The sequence below is a fragment of the Callithrix jacchus genome, chromosome 1, assembly GCF_049354715.1.
Source record: "Callithrix jacchus isolate 240 chromosome 1, calJac240_pri, whole genome shotgun sequence".
NCBI classification, from domain to species: Eukaryota; Metazoa; Chordata; class Mammalia; order Primates; family Cebidae; genus Callithrix; species Callithrix jacchus.
Genome location: NC_133502.1, coordinates 89,737,746 through 89,757,052, shown reverse-complemented (window position 1 = coordinate 89,757,052; position 19,307 = coordinate 89,737,746). Strand labels below are relative to the sequence as shown.

General features: G+C 47.3%; 2 pseudogenes across 1 annotated transcript in view; both read left to right on the top strand.

Annotated features, from left to right (window-relative positions):
- LOC100895549 (isoleucine--tRNA ligase, cytoplasmic-like) overlaps positions 1 to 19,307 on the top strand; it is a 60,049-nt pseudogene that overhangs the window by 17,056 nt on the left and 23,686 nt on the right. Inside the window, exons 7-11 of the transcript XR_013532842.1 lie at positions 359 to 433; positions 4,838 to 4,933; positions 5,803 to 5,952; positions 8,275 to 8,380; positions 14,828 to 14,877. The product of XR_013532842.1 is annotated as an isoleucine--tRNA ligase, cytoplasmic-like (transcript). The remainder of the gene's footprint in view (positions 1 to 358; positions 434 to 4,837; positions 4,934 to 5,802; positions 5,953 to 8,274; positions 8,381 to 14,827; positions 14,878 to 19,307) is intronic.
- On the top strand, positions 12,205 to 13,036 carry LOC144581723 (rab-like protein 6 pseudogene; annotated as a pseudogene).

The window sequence follows — 19,307 nt, the reverse complement described above, 5'->3', positions numbered from 1 at the left end:
GTTCACTTTCTCTCTAAAGACTGTGTTTTCTTCATTACATCCTGCTGCTCTGTGTTTATGGTGAGCATTTGTTGCCTCTAGGTGCCTTCCCTTAGCCTTGTCATGTCTGTGGACCTGAGAGTTTAAATAAAACTAGATGTTGGTGATGATTTAACTGTCTTCAAGGTAGCGTAGTGTAGTCCAAAGAAAGTTTGTCATATCTTAGCTACAACCATGACATGAGTCAGAGGGAAATGTTCTCTTGAAACCTCTGTGGCTTTGGTATTGTGATATTTTCATGAAGAAGGGGCATAATACACGGGTAGTGGCGCAGCTTGAAGAAGGGAAGCTGATTAACAGTGTATCTGCTTCTCCATAGGGACCGTTGTTGTGGAAGGCCACGAATTGCATGATGAAGACATCTGCCTCATGTACACCTTTGATCAGGCCACAGGTGGGACTGCACAATTTGAAGCACACTCAGATGCTCAAGTATTTTTCTGTTTCCTAAAACATTTCTTTACCAAGAGATGAGAGCATAAGAGGAGAAAGCATTTGCCTATGCCTTTCCTGATAATGTTGACAGTTTGTCTCAGGGTAAAATAAACCAATTACTTGGTTTAGATTGGCTTTGTCAAACTAATATATTATTATGTCTTTAACATATGCATTTGTTGAATGAATACATAAGTATCTTGTGATTTCTACATGTAATTGTCTCAAGTGTGGTGTTTCATAAAAATGAACCCTTAATGCTGGGCGCGGTGGCTCACACCTGCACTTCTAGCACTTTGGGGGCTGAGGTAGGCAGATCACAAGGTCAGGAGATCGAGGCCAGCCTGGCTAAGATGGTGAAACCCAGTCTGTACTAAAAATACAAAAAATTAGCTGGGTATGGTAGCACGTGCCTATAGTCCCAGCTACTTGGGAGGCTGAGGCAGGAGAATCACTTGAACCCGGGAGGCGGAGATTGCAGTGAGCGGAGATTGCACCACTGCACCCCGGCCTGGGCAATAGAGCGAGACTCCATCTTAAAAAAAAAAAAGTGAACACTTCAAGGAGTTAGTCAAGAACATATGAAATTAAGCCATTGCTTAGTATTCTACCTGATAAGTTATCTGGTAGAAATAAGTACACAGAGAGCTCCTATCCAAAAATGGCATAGAGGTGAAAGTGGTCAGGAAACACTCCTTGAAGATAATATACAGGCTGTTTTTGATTCTGGTGTCAATATTTTTTGCCATAATGGAAAAGAGACTAACTCCTTGCAATCTTGACCAGACATCCCCAGTCGGCATCATTGTAAGATCTCGCGTGTGGGATTGGGGATATCTGTGCTTAGCATATCATTTGCAGGGGAAAGATAGAGCAGCACCTCCATGAAGGAAGGTCGACCTCCTCAGTCCTTTAACCAGGCGCTTAAGTTAGATGTGTACAGAACTCCCCATGGGCAGACAGTGGCAAGGAGTCAGAGGTATCGACGTTGGGAAAGAATGCAAGGGAAGGCAGGGAGGAGGTTTGTAAACGTTTGACAGTGGGCAGTTCTTCCTCATTACAACAAATGTTAGGGGCCTGAAAAGTGTTCTCATGTGGTGCTACTGAGTTTCTTGACATGGCTTAGATGTAGTGGGTTTGGTGGCCCTCCACTGACTGGAGTTTTGAGTTTATCATTCATTTCATTACCTGTGATGCCTTTGTGAAGTGAGTCATTTCTTAACTTCTCTTTTTGCTCAAAGGTAAATGAGATGATACCTGATTTACAAGTCTTTTGTAGAGTGTATTCTACTCTGCAATGTGCTGTGTAACAGAAGTGATAGTGTCATTATTGCTACATCATAATGAACAACCTTCAGAATAAATAGAATCATTAACCTTAGAAAATTTGGCAGTTTATATTAAGTCAGAAAGTTTTGTGGTTCATTGTAGAATTAGTCTTTAGTCATTCTGACAAACCTAAAGATCACAGGGGTCATGGTATAAGAAAGTCACTTGGAGTTGACTGCTGTGAAGCCTTTGATCCACCTGTTGTGGCCTGAAAAGCTGTGCTGCTTCCGGGGCTTCATGATTATTGATCTTATTTATTAGAAGAGTTAATATTACTTCTTTGATGGCCGAAAAGCAGAGTCATGTGAGGGACTCAAGAGGTGGTTTCAGGGCATCTCCTGTGAGCAGCACCCTACAAAAAAAGAAGAAACAAAAAGCTGCACACCTTTCTCCAGAGATAGAGGACTGGCGGGTTATGAAGAAGTACCTGAATAATAAACTAGATAAATTTTATTGCTTTTGCTCATTTGTGTGAACAAACAGTGCTGAATTTTTTTTTTTTTTTTTTTTTTTGGGGGTGGGGAGGAAGGCAGGAAGGGAGGGAAGAAGGACGGTAGGGAGGAAGGAAGGGATGAAGGAAGGAAGGAAGGGAGAAAGCGGGGAGGGAGGGAGGGAGGGAGGGAGGGAGGGAAGGGAAGGGAAGGAAGGAAATCAAGCAATGAGAGAGACATTGCCGACCTGGATCTAGAGGTTTACAAGTTGATTTTTTTTGAGAGAAGGAAAGGAAAAAAAAAATAAGTAAAGGAGAGGAAGAGAAAGAGGGAGAGTAAATGGAAATCTTGCTTTATTTTGAAAAAACTTGGGTATTAATAATGGCCAATCAATGTTTCATTTAAACTTACGGGTAGGTATGATGTGGTATTGACAAGAATGTATATTTTGTGTATTTGAAGTGGAGAGCTCTATAAATATTTATTAAGTTTACTTGTTCCGGATCTGAGTTCGAGTCCTTGATATCCTTATTAATTTTCTGTCTCATTGAATATAAGTCTCGTATCTGGGTGTTAGGATCGTTAGCTCTTGTTGTTGCATTGATCCTTTTACCACTATATCTTTGTTGCTTTAAAATCTATTTTATCCGATATGAGAATTGCAACTCCTTCTTTTTATTTATTTATTATTTATTTTGCTCTCCATTTGGTTTGTAAATCTTTCTCCATCCCTTTGTTTTGAGTCTTTGTGTATCCTTGCATGTGAAACAGGTCTGGATGTAACATGCCATTGGGTTTTGGCTGTGTCTTTTGATTGGGGGATTTAGTCAATTTATATTTAGGGTTACTGCCATTTGATGTTGACCGGCTGTTTTATCCATTCTTTGGTGTAAATTCTTCTTTATGTTGGTGCTCTTTACTTTTTGGTGTATTTTTAGAAAGGCTAATACTGGTTGTTTCTTTCTGTGTGTAATGCTTCTTTCAGAAGCTCTTGTAAAGCAGGCCTGGTGGTAATAAAATCTCTGAGTTCTTGCTTGTTCATAAAAGATTTTATTTTTCCTTCAGTTGTGAAGCTTAGTTTGGCTGGATATGAAATTCTGGGCTGAAGGTTCTGTTCTTTGAGGATGTTGAATATTGGCCCCCACTCTCTTCTGGCTTGTAGAGTTTCTGCTGAGAGATCTGCTGTAAATCTGATAGGCTTGCCTTTGTAGGTAACCTGACCTCTCTCTCTGGCTGCCCTTAGTATTTTCTCCTTCGTTTCAACCCTGGTGAATCTAACGATAATGTACTTGGGGTTGCTCTTCTTGAGGAATATCTTTGTGGTGTTCTCTGTATTACCTGGGGTTGAATGTTGACCTGCTTTGCTAGTTTAGGAAAATTTTCCTGAATAATATCCTGAAGGGTATTTTCCAGCTTGGATTCATTCTCTCCGTCGCATTCAGGTACACCTATCACAGGTAAATTTGGTCTTTTCACATAGTCCCACATTTCTTGGAGACTTTGCTCATTCCTTTTTATCCTTTTTTCTCTAATCTTTTCTTCGCATTTTATTTCATTAAGTTGGACTTTGACCTCTGATATCCCTTCTTCTGCTTGAACAATTCGAGTGTTTAAACCTGTGCATACTTCTCGGAGTTCCTGTATTGTATTTTTCATTTCCATTATTTCACTCATACTCCTCTCTAAGTTGTCTATTCTCAATAGGATTTCATCAAACTTTTTTTCAAAGTTCCTAGTTTCTTTACGTTGGGCTACAACATGTTCTCTTAACTCACCGAAGTTTGTTATTAACCATTCCTTGAAGAGTGATTCTGTCATCAGGATGCGCTCGTTCTCCATCAAGCCTTGTTCCATTGTTGATGTGGAACTGTGATCATCTTTAGAGGGAGAGGCGTTCTGACTTTGAGTATTCTCAGCTTTTTTACGCTGGTTTCTTCCCGTCATTGTAAATTTATCCTCCTGCTGTCTTTGAAATTACCAACTTTCAGATTAGGTCTCTTGAGTGGACGTCCAGGTTGTTAGTTCCCAGGGCCAGAGCAGCGGCGTTAAAACTGATGGTGCTTTTCTGCCCAGGATTCTCCTGTCTGGCTTCCTTCTTGTGTCCGTAGTAGGCGACTCTGCCTTCCTGGGGCTCCAAACCTCGGTCAGAAGGGGAACCAGTCCCGTTTACTCTGCACCGAGCGCTGCTGTGCCGAGGTGCCGTCACTGCCGCTGCGCCGGGCTCTGGTGTTGTGTTGGGGGCCTGTGTGGGTCCTCCGAACCTGTTTACTCTGCTCCGAGAGCTGCCGCGCTGAGGTGCTGGAGGAACCGCTGTGCCGGCCACGAGAGTCGCGCTGGCCACCCGTGTGTTTCCTCCACTGGGGGATCTTCTGCTCCGTGAGCGACCAGAATTTGTCTGAAAGTGTGGCGTACTCTAGTTCTCTGCGCTTTCTCTGAGAGCTGCAATCCTGGGATGTTAGCGATCGGCCATCTTGGATCGTTCCCAACAGTGCTGAATTAAAGAGTCTCCAGCTTAAGTTTTAAAGTGCATTTTGCTGAGGTGGGAAAAAGTGTTTCTCCTTATTTGATTGTCATGGTATGGTGTGCACTGTTCATTCCCACAGGCTTTGGTGCTCTTTGATGTCACTCCTGACCAGTCAATGGTGGATGAAGGAATGACTCGAGAAGTCATCAGTCACATACAGAAACTTCACAAAAAGGTTAGTTTGCCAGTTAACAATAAGCTACTGTTTTGGCATTTTGGTTGTTGGGGGAAGATAGGAGAGGCAGGTAATATAAACCGTAGTGATCAGTGCATGACAGTCTATTTGGATTGTATTTTGCGGGAAAGTCACTCTTCTTCCCCTCCCCACATGTTCACTCACAAGCTGTAGCTTTCAGCCAGCCTGTGCCTTTTCCCATCTTTTTTTTTTTTTTAAAGCTCCATTGGGCTTCTATGAAATAGCCTCTGTGACTGGGACAGAGGTAATCAGAGATGATAGTGTCTTTGCAGAAGGTCAGAGCTGCAGTCAGCATATACAGGCTTCTAGCTTAGGGGAGTTTCCTCGGTCTGGACAGAGTGGGGTAGTTTTTCCTCATTAGAGAACTGAGAAATACATACAGAGCTCATCCTGGAGAGCCGAGGGGCTGCCACGACCCTGCCAGTGAGAGAATCAGGAATTTCTTGCCCTGCAGAGGGCAGGGACAACTGCCGCATGTCTAGCTTCCCAGGCGGTTCAGGGTCTGAGGAGACTGTTCTAGCAGATAAGAGGGTGCTTGTGACCTCTGAATCAGTTCAGAACTGTGATAAGTGGGTTCTGAGTTATTTCTTGGTTTCAACATTCATGAGGCACTGATTGTGTCAGGAAAAGAAACATGCCCTGCCCCCAAAGAGTGGGGGAAAGGATACAAAGGTAATCCTGTATTGCAGTGCAGTTAGTCTCATAGATCACCCAGCAGGGAGGGACGGGTGACTGCCCTTCTGTGATGATTCAGCATGGGATCCGTAGCCCTTGTTCAACAGTACCTTCTTTAAGTTCTGATTAGTAGAATGTACTTTCCTTTTAAAATTTTCTATGTGTACTTTCAGTGCCATCTGGTCCAACTGATGAAATCAGAGTGAAGATATCTGAGTAATGTTTTGAAAGCCACACAGAGTTCATATTTGCCACCATAAAGGCTCCCTTGAAACAATATCCAGCTCCTCCATCAGATAAAATCCTTATTCAAGAAAAAACAGGTGAGTGCTGAGTCCCACTGAACTGCTAAAAGTTTTTAGATTAGGTTTACCTTATGTACTCACATGTTACTATTCTGTCCCCCAGTAGAGATTGGCACAGCACTCAGTCTTGAAGTATTGCTCTGGACAGTAGTGGGTAGAGCTAGAGAGTGGAAACTGAGAAAAGATGGAGTGGGGGATAGAAGGCAGAACTGTTCTCACAACAGTTCTCTTGAGGAAGGTAGCCAGGAGAGTAGATGAGCTTTGCCCAGAAATAAAATGGCTATGTGGGCCTGTTTTTCTAAAACTGGCAAGGTCAGTGTGTGGATTCTGGTAATTATTAAAAGTAAACAGCAATTGGCTTGAAAAGCATTTAACTCTTCTGGTAGTAGGTTCTCCATAAAATTACCATACCAAAAAAGAAAAATCACCAAAAACTGCATTTTCTGCTGTTATAGCTAGGAATTTTAGATATACTTATGAAAGTCTGATATTAAGGTAGGGAAGATATTGGCTTGTAGGAGGATCATTTAAACATGGGAGGTAGAGTTTGCAGTGAGCCAAGATCACATTACTGCCTGGGCGACAGAGCAAGACCCTGTGTCGAAAAAAAAAGTAGATCATTTAAAATATGCCTCAGTCACTTCTCATTCTTTGTATGGGACAAGTAGGACAAGACAAGAAGGGGCTGACCATGGCTGTTTATCTTTTCAGTGAGGCGAGTTGTAGTGTAGTTTCATTTTCTGTTTTGCATATTGTGTAATTTTTTTTACTTTTTTTTAAGTGAGCATTTATTTTTAAGAGAGCAGAATAGGGCCGAGCGTGGTGGCTCACGCCTCTAATCCCAGCACTTTGGGAGGCCAAGGCGGGTGGATCACGAGGCCAAGAGATTGAGACCATCCTGGTCAACATGGTGAAACCCCGAATCTACTAAAAATGCAAAAAATTAGCTGGGCATGGTGGCGCATGCCTGTAATCCCAGCTACTCAGGAGGCTGAAGCAGGAGAATTGCCTGAACCCAGGAGGCGGAGGTTGCGGTGAGCCGAGATCGCGCCATTGCACTCCAGCCTGGGTAACAGAAGCAAAACTCAGTCTCAATAAAAAAATAAAAATAAAAAATAAAAGGAGAAAAAATGGGATATAAATTGTAGCTTTTGACTCTTTGAGTAATGAGATTGAATATGTTGTCAGTTGTATACTGTGGGGTGTGCCTTATGCTGTGCTGAGGCGCAGGATCCGAGAAATAAAGAGACAGGACACAGAAGTACAAGGAAAACGCAGTTGGGCTCAGGGGGCCACGCCACCTATAAGCGAAGTCAGGCTAGGACCCAAATGTCCAGAAGCATGAGTATTTATTGTGTATAGGTTAGGAGGCAGGACAGCGAGTGAAATCATCTTTAAGAATAATGATAGGGTCATGAGCAATAAAACATGGGGTCCACCCCCGTTACATCACCTAGGCCAGGAGGTGGACAGTGCGCAGCAAGGGTCGTGTGCAGTTAGGGGTCCACCCCCATTAGGTCACTGAGGCTTAAAGGAGGGCCGTGCACCGTGAAGAGGGTGCAGTGTGCAATACTTCTATCTATGGGTAAACTACTTCTAAGAAGATTTATAGGAGGATGCTGTAAGTCACATAGCAGTGACAGTTGTCAAGGTTACCGCCACCTTCTGGCAGCTTCCAATGGGTTCTATGGGGAGATGCTTTTCAAGCAGCACAGTAGCAAAAGCTGATAAAGTTCACAGCCACCAAGGTGGATTGCTGGTCTGAGGGCAGCCTTCCACAAGAACTGGAGCAAGGTTCTGCAACTCCTTTATCAGGAGTGGCTCTCGCCCCAAGCCTGCCATACAGCAGGTATCTTTACGATACTGAACACTGCCTCTTGGGCCATGGATTCTTGTCCTGGTATAACTGTGTTTTCCCTTAAATCATGCTCTGCACTGTGTCTGATCTAGGCATTCCTCCGATTATGAACTAAGATATAATTATAGGTATATATGTAGGGAAATATTCTTTAGGCACTTATACTATTAACTATTATATGATTATATATAGAGGATTATATAAAGGGATTCTTCAAGCCCTAATTCTATAAACTAATATATGATTGTGTAAAGGATTATATAAAAGGAAATCTCTGAGTAGTAACACTATAAAGCGAGATACTCCTCAAGCCCTAACTGTGCCAGGGTTCTGCTTAGCTCTCATTCCTCAGTGCCTATATGGGTGGTTACCCACAGTTATACAGCCTTTGTTGTTACTGAGTAGTCACTGTGTTACATGATGGTGTGGCACATTGCAGTCAGGTGCCGCAGTTACTCAGACGTATGTTCTCATGTGCTCAGTTGAAGGGATCTGAGCTGGAAATTCCACTTACCAGAGGATCTTCCCTTCCTGGTCCTGCTTGTCTATACATCAATCTTAACATTTGTGCAAATGGCAGTGAACTAGGTAAGAGTAAATCCCATGATTTGTATGACTGTGTTTTAGTTAAACTTATGGATATGAAACAACAACCAAAAAAACTTACGGATGTTTTTAAGGGAATTGGAAGAATTATTTAGTAGATAACTTTTTTCTTTTAATTATTATAAAAATGAATTCACTAGGTGAGATGCAATGGCTCATGCCAGTAATCCTACCACTTTTGGAAGCCAAGGTGAGAGGATTACTTGAGGCCAAGAGTTGAAGACTAACCTAGCCAACATAAGACCCTACTTCAATTTAAAAAAAAAAAAAAAAAGGCCAAGTGCAGTGGCTCATGCCTATAATCCCAGCACTTTGGGAGGCCAAGGCGCTTGGATTACTTGAGGTCAGGAGTTTGAGACTGTTGAGTACCAGCCCCAGCCCCATTTCTTGGTGCCCTCAGTCCCGGTGGTTGGCCCCAAGCTCTGAGCTCCAAACACTTTTATTATGTGCATACTTCATTGATGTTATGGGCATGGAAGGGGAGGGTGAAGGGGTAGGTAAGATGGTGGGGAGTACTTGAGATGCTTCTAAGACATGCTAAACTAGTGCTCTGATTGTTATAAGGGTGCAGCTGCATCAGAAGTCTGGCAGGAGGAGACACCCTGTCTGACCCTACCCAATGCATGAAGGGGCTTTTATCTCCTGAGCATTGAGGGCATAGAGCAATTAAAACCATTTCATATTCCGAGAAACTAGGCAGAGCCTGAGGTGTTCCATGATCTGTGCCCTGCAAGGCTTTTCTCCTCCTTGCCAGCTCCCATCTACAAAGACCCTCCCAGATCTTGTGAGCAGAGGTCACCTCCCTTCTCAGAGATCTTTGCATAAGCCCTCTTTAGCAGACCCTCATACATTCTCCATGTTGAGAAGGCATTTGTAGTACTAGAGTATTGCCTGCTCTGCAACCACCCTGCATGGTTTCCTGGTGTTACTTCGCTCTCAGGTGGTCTTTACCTTAGGCCTCCTGTTGCTGCTTGATTTCTGATTAACTGCACCAATAATATAGTTTAGTTTGGTGCATAAACTTAAGTGTACATTAAACCAAACAAGTTTCTAATTATTTAGCTAGAATTAACATAGGTCTCCCCCTGGCCGTGTTGACCCACAGAGACTAGCCTGACCAACATGGTAAAACCCCGTCTCTACTAAAAATACAAATATTAGACAGGTGTGGTGCTGGGTACCTGTAATCCCAACTACTTGGGAGTCCGAGGCATGAGAATTGAATCTGGGAGGTGGAGGTCACAGTGCGCCGAGATATTTTTTGTCAATAACTGCTCTACTCTAGCTGGACACCATAGAAAAAAACTATGGTCCCATCAGCACCCATACCAGCAAAGGCCAAGTAGGTAACCTGGACTTCACCCTTGCCAAGCTGAAGACCACCCTGTTACAGGGGTATCAGAGAAGGCCAAGTAGGGAATTGGGACTTTCATCCTAATGGGGCAGTAATGAGCCCCTCTGCCCAGTGGTATCAGTGGAGGCCACGTGGGAAACCTGGATTTCTGTCCCCTTTGGGCAGTAACAAGGCATCCCTCCCATTCACAAATGCATGGCAGCAGTGAGTCCACATACTACCAGTACCTCCTCTGCAGTGTCAGTAAAGGTATGCGTGAAACCCAAACAGGATAAACCCAAAAGAATCCACATCAACTGATACATCATAATCAAACTTCTGAAAACCGAAGACAAAAAGTCTTGTATGTGGTGAAAGATGTAAAACCTAACTTAGAGGGGAAGAACAATTCATATGATACTGGATTTATCATTAGGAACTACAGAGGCCAGAAGATGAAAAGGCAGCGTTTTTGAAGTGCTGAAAGATAAGTATTGTCTACCAAGAATTCTATATCAATCAGAGATATCCTTCAGGATGATGGGAAAATCAACACATTCTCAAATGAAAGAAAACTAAAAGAATTTGTTGCCAGCAGACCAGTCCTAAAAGTAGCTGAAGGAAGTTCTTTTTTGTTTGTTTTTAAAATTATTTATTTATTTTACTTTAGGTGAATACTATATCTGTCATTTCTCCCCAGGTTATTTCTCCCCACCCTCTTCTCCCTCCTCACACCCCATTGTCTCTTCCCAATCCACACAACTGTGCCGTGTGTGATGCTCCTCTCCCACGTGTTCTTGTTGTTCAACACCCACCGATGAGTGAGAACATAGTGCTTGGCTTTCTGTTCTTGGGTCAGTTTGCTGTGAATGATGGTTTTCAGATTCATCCAAGTCCCTGCAAAGGACACGAACTCATCGTTTTTTATGGCTGCTTAGTATTCCATGGTATATATGTACCACATTTTCTTTGTCCAGTCTATTATTGATGGGCATTTGGGTTGGTTCCAGGTCTTTGCTATTGTACACAGGGCTGCAATGAACACATGTGTGCATGTGTCTTTATAGTAGAACGATTTGTAGTTCTTTAGGTATATACCCAATAGTGGGATTGCTGGGTTGAATGGAATTTCTATTTCCAGATCCTTGAGAAATCGCCACACTGTCTTCCACAGTGGTTGATCTAATTTACACTCCACCCAACTGTGTAAAAGTGTTCCTATTTCTCCACATCCTCTCCAGCATCTGTTGTCTCCAGATTTTTTAATGATCACCATTCTAACTGGCGTGAGATGATATCTCAGTGTGGTTTTGATTTGCATTTCTCTAATGACCAGTGATGGTGAGCATTTTTTCATGTTTCTTGGCCTCATATATGTCTTCTTTTGTAAAGTGTCTGTTCATATCCTTTGCCCACTTTTGAATGGGCTTGTTTTTTTCTTGTAAATCTGTTTTAGTTCTTTGTAGATTCTGGATATTAGCCCTTTGTCAGATGGGCAGATTGCAAAAATTTGTTCCCATTCTGTTGGTTGCTGGTTCACTCTAGTAATGGTTTCTTTTGCTGTACAGAAGCTCTGAAGTTTCATTAGATCCCATTTGTCTATTTTGGCTTTTATTGCCATTGCTTTTGGTATTTTAGTCATGAAGTCCTTGCCTATGCCCTGGATAATTTTGCCTACGTTTTTAAGGTGTGTTAGGTTTTATGCTTAAATCTTTGATCCATCTGGAGTGAATTTTAGTGTAAGGTGACAGATAGGGGTCCAGTTTCTGCTTTCTGCACATTGCTAGCTAGTTTTCCCTACATCAGTTATTAAACATGGAGTCCTTTCCCCATTGATTGTTTTTGCTGGGTTTGTCGAAGATCAGATGGTTGTAGACGTGTGGTGTTTCTTCTGGAGTCTCTGTTCTGTTTCATTCGTCTATGTCTCTGTTTTGAGCCTCTTTTTTTTTTTTGAGATGGAGTTTTGCTTTTGTTACCCAGGCTGGAGTCCAACAGCGCGATCTCGGCTCACCACAACCTCCGCCTCCTGGGTTCATGCAGTTCTCCAGCCTCAGCCTCCTGAGTAGCTGGGATTACAGGCATGCACCACCATGCCCAGCTAATTTTTTGTATTTTTAATAGAGACAGGGTTTCACCATGTTGACCAGGATGGTCTCGATCTCTTGACCTCGTGATTCACCTGCCTTGGCCTCCCAAAGTGCTGGGATTACAGGCATGAGCCACCGGAGCCAATGTTTTTAAATGGAAAGATATAACATAAAAATATGGTGCCCTCCTCGTCCCTGTTAGCTGGTGCCAAGATGGTGGCACTGAAGCCCGGAGAGCAGCCCTGACTCAGCGCCCCACTGAAGCCTGGAGAGCGGCGGTGCCTGACGGCCCCACAGAAGCCTAGAGGCGGCCGTGCCTGAGCGCCCCACGGAAGCCTGCAGAGCGGCCCTGCCTGAGGGCCTCCCTGAAGCCTGGAGAGTGGCCCTGCCTGAGGGCCCCACTGAAGCCTGGAGAGCGGCCCTGTGTGAGCAGCCCTGCCTGAGCGCCCCACTGAAGCCCGGAGAGCGGTCGTGCCTGAGCGCCCCACTGAAGCCTGGAGAGCGGCCCTGCCTGAGGTTGCGGGGGCGGCAATGAAGCTGCTGCTCCAGGCGGTGCTCCACTGCTGGGACGCCGGCCTCTGGCTTCCGGGACATGGTGCGAGTCGCACCCCTTCCCTGCAGCCGCTGAGCTTGTTTTCCGCCCTGAGGAAGCTGGTGGGGTTGGAGCAGGTCCCGGGCCGGGATAAGAACATTCCTGCCGGGCCGCAGTCCATGAACCAAGCGTCGCAGAGGCGCTTCGCCAAGGGGGTGCAGTACAACATGGAAACAGTGATCTGGGGAGACAGGAAAACCGGCAAAACGCACTGTGGCACTGCCTGCAGGGCCCGCCGTTCATGGAGGAGGCAGTTCTCCCCACGTAGGAGATCCAGGTCACCAGCGTCTACTGGAGCTACATCATGAAAGTTGAAGACTTGGTGGTCAAAGGAAAATGTCAAAAGTGAGACATGGCTTGAAGATAGAGAACGACCCACAGGAGGCGGAATTCGAAATGGCCCTGGACGCTGAGTTCCTGGACGTGTACAAGAACTGCAACTGGGTGGTCATGATGTTCGGCATCACCAAGCGGTAATTTGGCAGAAGTATGTGGCCGCTTGTGTACAGTGGTCCCGGAGACCTCCATCTTCCATGACCCAGGAGGGCCCGCAGCCAAGAATCATGCTAGCAAGAAGATGTCAAAGCCAGCTAAGGGCAGCAGGCACAGGACGATCTCTGGGGGACCAGGTGGAAGCCCCCAGAGACCACTGTGTGGAGTCACCTGGGACCCCCTTAGCTCCTCAGGGGCACAGTGTCCCGCAGGACACCCTGGAGCCCCGGTGCTGGGTGCTGGGACACACTGGGTGCAAGGCTCCTGGAAGAATGAGGCCAGGTGAAGACCAGCCTCCAGGTGTGGGCCACTCCTACTCACAACAGGGGCAGCTTGTGCCCAACAAGCCTGACACACCCAGGTGTCTGCTCTTTCCAGCAGGGGGTCTGGCCTGGGGGCCTGGTCAGTAGCTTCTCTTACTTTGGGAAGACACCCACACCGGGGTTAAGCACGCCACCTGCCATGGGGCGCACACGCAGCACACATCAGCAACTCAGGCCTGAGGGGGGCTTGCATCGCCTGGTTGGCCATGGTCTGGGCCTCTGCCCACTTTTGCCAATGGTGGGAACCCTGCCTGCCCTCCTAGCCTGCAGCACCATCGCCAAGGACTGACCACAAGCACCCGAGGGAGAGCCCTCTGGAGGGTGTGGCACACAGATGCTGGGAGAATCATGCATGGAGCCAATAGGAGAGCCCTCTGGGGGGGTGGCACACGGATAGCCGGAGAACCAGGGCTCCCATGGAGCCCTCTGGAGGAGGTGGCATACAGCCAGCCAGCGGGAGAGCCCTCAGGACTCCGGAGAACCAGAATGGTGCTGGTAGCCCCACCCAGGGCAGGAGTCCAGTTCAGGCACACACACTGGCCTCACCTGGTCAAGCAGTGGTGCTCTCTCCTTCCGGCCTCTCCTGTCTAGACAGCAGGTCAGCCTGGTGGGTGGGAAGTGGCTTTTCCCAAATAAAGCTAAGTGTGGACGCAGAGTGGCCTCCACAGCACCTCCCACCGCCACCACGGAAATGGCCTGGAGGAAGCTGCAGGCACCCGGGCTGCTGTTTGTGGAGTGGGCAGGAGGGGCCGTGGGACTTGAGCCAGCGTAGGGAGACACGATAAAGGTGCTCACCTGTGGGCCTGGAGACCCTGTTGGCAGCACCAGCCTGGGTGAGCAATGCCTTTGGTAGCCATGCATTGTCTAGAGCCCTTGGTGGCCAGCATGAAGGAAAGAAAACACCACTGGCTCCGACAGCAGCTTCAAGCTCCACGAGGCCCTTCACATCCATGACAGACAGGAGGGAGCCTACTGAGGACAGAGATGCCCCTGGGCCGGCCTTGGTGAGGGCGCCAGTTTAAATAACTGTGCGAATAAAAGAAAATTGAGTTAGAAGCAAACAAACAAAAAATACGGCTTTTGGGCTTCTCTTGAAAACTGGCCTACACCCAGCCACGTTATTCTTTCCATTTAGCTGCCTGATCTCTGTAGGCTTCATAGTTTACAACCCTAGACTCAAATCAGCAGAGACTAAAGCCAGGTAGGTTCACAGATCAGTAACCACCATTTACAAAGCATCTACCACGTGCCAGGCTGTGCTAGGAGCTCTCAGCTCCCGTTTCATTTATTCTTCACAATGACTCCCAAATAGTTTTATATCCCCTATTTACAGATAAGGCTCTGACAGGGAAAGGAGAGAGAAAGAGAGACCCCAAATAATGCAGTCATGAATATCAGAACCGGAATTTGACACTCCTTCTTTTATGTTAACATTTAAAAATTTAATTATACAAGTTTTAAGAAAACAGTTTCCTGAGAATTTAAACACTAGGAAGGGCTCAGAAAGAGATAGTCAGCAGGCATAGGAAATCAATCAGGTGTTGGAACAGCAGATCTCGAGAGGCCTTAGCAAAACCCTGACCTGGAGCCTTTGTTTCATAGATGGGGAGCAGAGGAGCAAAGACGGGGAGCAACTGGCTCAAGGTCACAGAGTAAGTCTATGCCCAAGGCAAAACCAGAGACCAAGTGTGTTGTGTAATGTCTGTCTGCAAAGGTCTTCAGACTTAAGTCCACCCCCAGCTTCCCAACCAGAATGTTTACGGGGAAGGCTTTTCCAGAATGGTTCTGTCAGTTGGAGCTTTTTCTTGTCACTCTAGCTCCATACCTGTCTTTCTGGGATGATACGTATTTTTAGGATCCCATCGTTATTTAGGCTGTTCCCATGAGAAGGGAGTCTTCCCCTTTCTGAAGGTGCAGATTCTGGTGGCTGAGGCATGCTGTCCTGACCCCAGCTCTGGGGTTGCTGTTCCTGGGGATGCTGGGCTGGGATGCCTGCCCACCTCCTCTTTCTGGGGGAGGTCCTGACTGCTACAGACCTTTGGGGCTTGGGGACCATATCCAGCTGCCATTGATGCTCCTGTTCCTGGATGGGGGTGATTGGGGTCCAGAGGAGAAGGGGCAAGTGGCCAGTCGTATCTTTCTCTGATCCACCAGAGAAATGGTCACATGATGTATTCATTATATACTTCAGGAAAGTTAGGAAGTGGAGTTGATCTGTGGTTTAGGACTCAGCATGTGACTAGAAGCAGGGCTTGTTCTGTGACCATGGCTAGAACTTAGTCTCTGACAAATGTTGGGGCTCAGTGTGTAACCAGGATTGGGGTTCAGTCTGTGGCCAAGGGAAAGATTTGGCCTAGGGTCAGGAACTGGCGTCCTTGTGCAAAGCCTTTGAGCCAATTTCAGTGCCCTTCCTGAGGTACCAAGGCTCTAGGCTCTACATGTGTGCCCCGCTCCCCTTTAGGAAGCTCTCCTTAAGTTCCCTGAGCTCCTACACCTCTTAGCATCTGAGCCAGCTGCCTCTGGTCCTCTCTGGGAGGAAAAGTACAAATTACAAATAAACAACAGTGCCACTGCTGCCGATGCCAGAGCCATCAAATCTCACACGTGACTGCTCTGCACCCCACTCTGCTCTCTTATTATTTGGGGCTGGTGTCTGGTGTTCTCAGCCACGCAGTAAGTTCGGGCGCCTGCCCGAACTTGGTTGGTGCTGGACCTAGAGCGGAGCCGGCTGGATAGAGGGACTCTCACGCACTGTACCCCCAGCTCTGGGCTATCACAAATTGCAGAGCGAGCAGCGGGTCCTCCAGGTCTGATCACAGCAGCTGTGGGGGCCTGATAATTGGCTGCTGATTTTGTGTCTGTGTAAGCACTTATCTGTGTGTGTGGATGTGTTATGTCTACGTGAACAAGGCTTTCAGAAATTAATATGTAATGGGGGCTGGCTAATCATTATCTTTTGGGTTTGGGGAGGGACTGCTAAGGGAGTCATGCCCTCCAGAATGCCATATCATCCATTCCAAGACTGCTTTCACCATTAAGGGGGCTGGGGGTGACAAAGTCAAAAGTGGGTTCCAGTTCTGGTTTATGGGAGGGCAGATGAGCAATAGATCAATATGGATTGATGGTCAGGGAAGGCGTCCTGGAGGAAGTGACTGAGGTGGATCTGAAGGAAAGAGAACCATTTTATGCACTTTCTTGGAAGCACACCTCTGGAAGCTTGAGCTAAGGGGTGCCTGGCTGGGGTGGGTGTTGGGAGGCGCTGGGGGCTGCTTACTCAGAACCTGCCTTTTTTAACCTGCATGAGTTAGGCTCTGCCCTTCACCCTCAACGACTCTGAGCAGGCTGCTGCGAGCTGCCTATGCTGCCATCTGAGTCTGTATGGTGTGTTTGTGTTTGTGTGTGTGTGCACGCACGTGTGTGCGCGCACCGTGGTCCTAGCTGCACAACCTTTAAGAAGACTCCCTTCTGCTGTACTAGGCCCAGAAGGCAGGTGTTGCTTGCAATAATGTCACTGAGCGTGTAGCCTGGAGTCCAGAAGTAATTACCCTGCAGTTCCCCGTTGGAGGCTGGAGCAGCCCCTGTTAATGATTAATGTGAATCCCCAGCCACTGTATGCCAAAGCCAGCCAGGGCTTCTCCCGCCTCCAGTGTCCTCAGAGGATATGAGGGTACTTGTTCCCTTACCCAATGACAGGAAAGACTCTCAGGTCCACAGGTCCTGTCCATGCCATTAGCACCTTTTAGAAGAAGCTTGGTCCAGCAGGGGAGACTGCCCACAAGGCCCGGCTTCCTGCAGAGTAGGGGCTGGCCCACCCCAGAGCCCTGGGCCCTCCGTCCTGAGCTGGCCTGGGCTGGAACTGCTCACCCCTCCCACCCTCAGGTTGCCCTCCTGACCCTCATCCTGTTCTGCTGGGTGACCTCAGCAAGCTCCTCTCCTCTCTTGGCGTCCAGGGTCAGGGCTTAGTCTGAGGCTGAGAAGAGAGCAGAGATAATTGGCCAAATAGGTGTTGAGCCCTGAATCCTGACCCCATTAGCACAAATTGAGCCAGCAGGGCAGGGACAGTGCTGCTGACCAGTAGAGCTTTTGAGAACCTTCCTCTCTCATGCTGGCTTCATCACTGAGGTCCAGGCAGGCACAGTCCTGGAGTTCTGCAGCTCCTGGGGGCCAGGGACATGTGAGAGATCTCTTACATAGGGGCCTCGTTTTGCAGAGGTTCTGCTGGCCCTTGACCTGGGGAGGGGGACTGGGGGTCTTCCAGCTTGTTGTATCATACTGGTGAAGCTTCTTGAAGGTCCTCCCTTCCTTAGATCATGGCCCCTGTGAAGTGGAGGTCAGGCTTTCTTTTCTTTGTTTCTGGGGTGTCCTTCCCAGGGAGTGATGAAGCAGGAGCTTAATGAAAATGAACTGAAAGGCCCTCCTGGAAAGGGCCTCAACCATGCTCTCCTCCCAGCTTCCGCTCCTAGGGAGCAGTCTTCTCCTAGACACTCAGACTTGGCCTCAGAAGAGCTCAGGGTGTGAGGGCCCCTGCAGACTGTGGGGCACACTCGATGATTGTGGGGGAAGGGCCCTGTGGGACGGGCCAGCGGGATCATCAACTTTGGGATCGGCAGAGGAAAAAAACAGGAAAAGCCGTTGAGTGTGTCACAGAGGCTCTGGGGCATCATTATCCTATTTGGTGGTTCTGCAGCTCCTACGGTCAGAGTCTAGGGGAAAAGCCTATGAATCTGGCCAGTGGAAGACCTGGCTCTGTGCCACCCAGCTGTGTGGACTCAACTGAGGCCTCACCTCTCTGGGTCTTGCTTTCCTCCTCTGAAAATGGGACTGGAGAGGGGTTGGGTGTTAACAAGATCTCAAAACCTAAATTGGCAGCTGCTGAAGAGTCACCTGGGTGCTTATGTGATCACAGATGCTTGGGCTCCCTGGGTGAGGAGGCTGGGCACGTACAGTTTTAGGAAGCACTCAGTTGATTCTGCTTTCAACACTTTGGGAGCCAGTGCACTGGGAATCCCTAAGGTCCCATCTGTGCTAACAGCTGCAGTTCCCTGATTGTACTGTGTTTGCCTTAGTCCTTCAGTGGCTCCCAGAGCTTGGAGTAAAATCCTGCCTTCCTATCCCAACATCCAAGCCCATTGGTGATAGGCTTCTTTCCTTGTGGGTTGTGAGGAGTCAGAATCATAAAATTCTGAGGCCAGCGGGGACCTCAGAGAACATGTTCCTGGCTCACGTTCCTTGTTAGACTCTGTTTTTCTGGAGTGAAGGCAGTTTGTTCCCTCCAGCTATGTTTTCCCAGATGCCCCAGAGAACCCTAGTCATTTGGCTCCCAAGCTCCATCCCATCAAAAGTGGGTGGTGTAGACCCTCCCAGAGTCAGTATTTAGCTACCTTTTATGGGAAACCTTCCTACGGTCTCCCTTTTAGCACCTTCCATGATCGATGCTACCTGCCCCAGGCCAGGCAATATGGCTCACTCCTGTAATTCCAGCACCTTTGGGAGGCTGAGGTGGGAGGATCACTCTAACCTAGGAGTTCAAGACCAGCCTGGGCAACATGGTGAGACCCTATCTCTGCCAAAAAGAAAAAGAAAAAAGTTAGCTGGGCATGGTATTGTGTGCCTGGCTGAAGCAGGAGGATGGCTTGAGTCCAGGGAGTTCAAGGCTGCAGTGAGCCAAGATTGTGCTACTGCACTCCAGCCTGGGCTACAGAGTGAGACCTTGTCTCAAAAAAAAAAAAAAGCAAAAAGAAGTTCTGCCCCATATCCATTTCTCGTGGTTCATGATGCCACTCAAGCCTGTTTCCTCCTCCCGCTGGCAGTGCCTTTCTGCGTAAGCAGGTGAGCTCTCCTACCTAATTTTTCTAGAGGCTATGCTTCCATGCTACTCCACAGCAGTACTCTATTTTTGTTCCCGTCTCCTGAGTGGGAGGACAGAAAGTTCCTGGGGGAGTGGTGTTGGAGCCTTCTTTGATTCTTGTAAGCTGGACTGAGATGTTCTCCAGCTGCTCATTCCCTCCCCGATTTTCCCCAGTGGTCTTGTCAGCTGGATGAAGCACAGAGAGGTTAGGCCCTGGCCTGAGGGAACATGCAT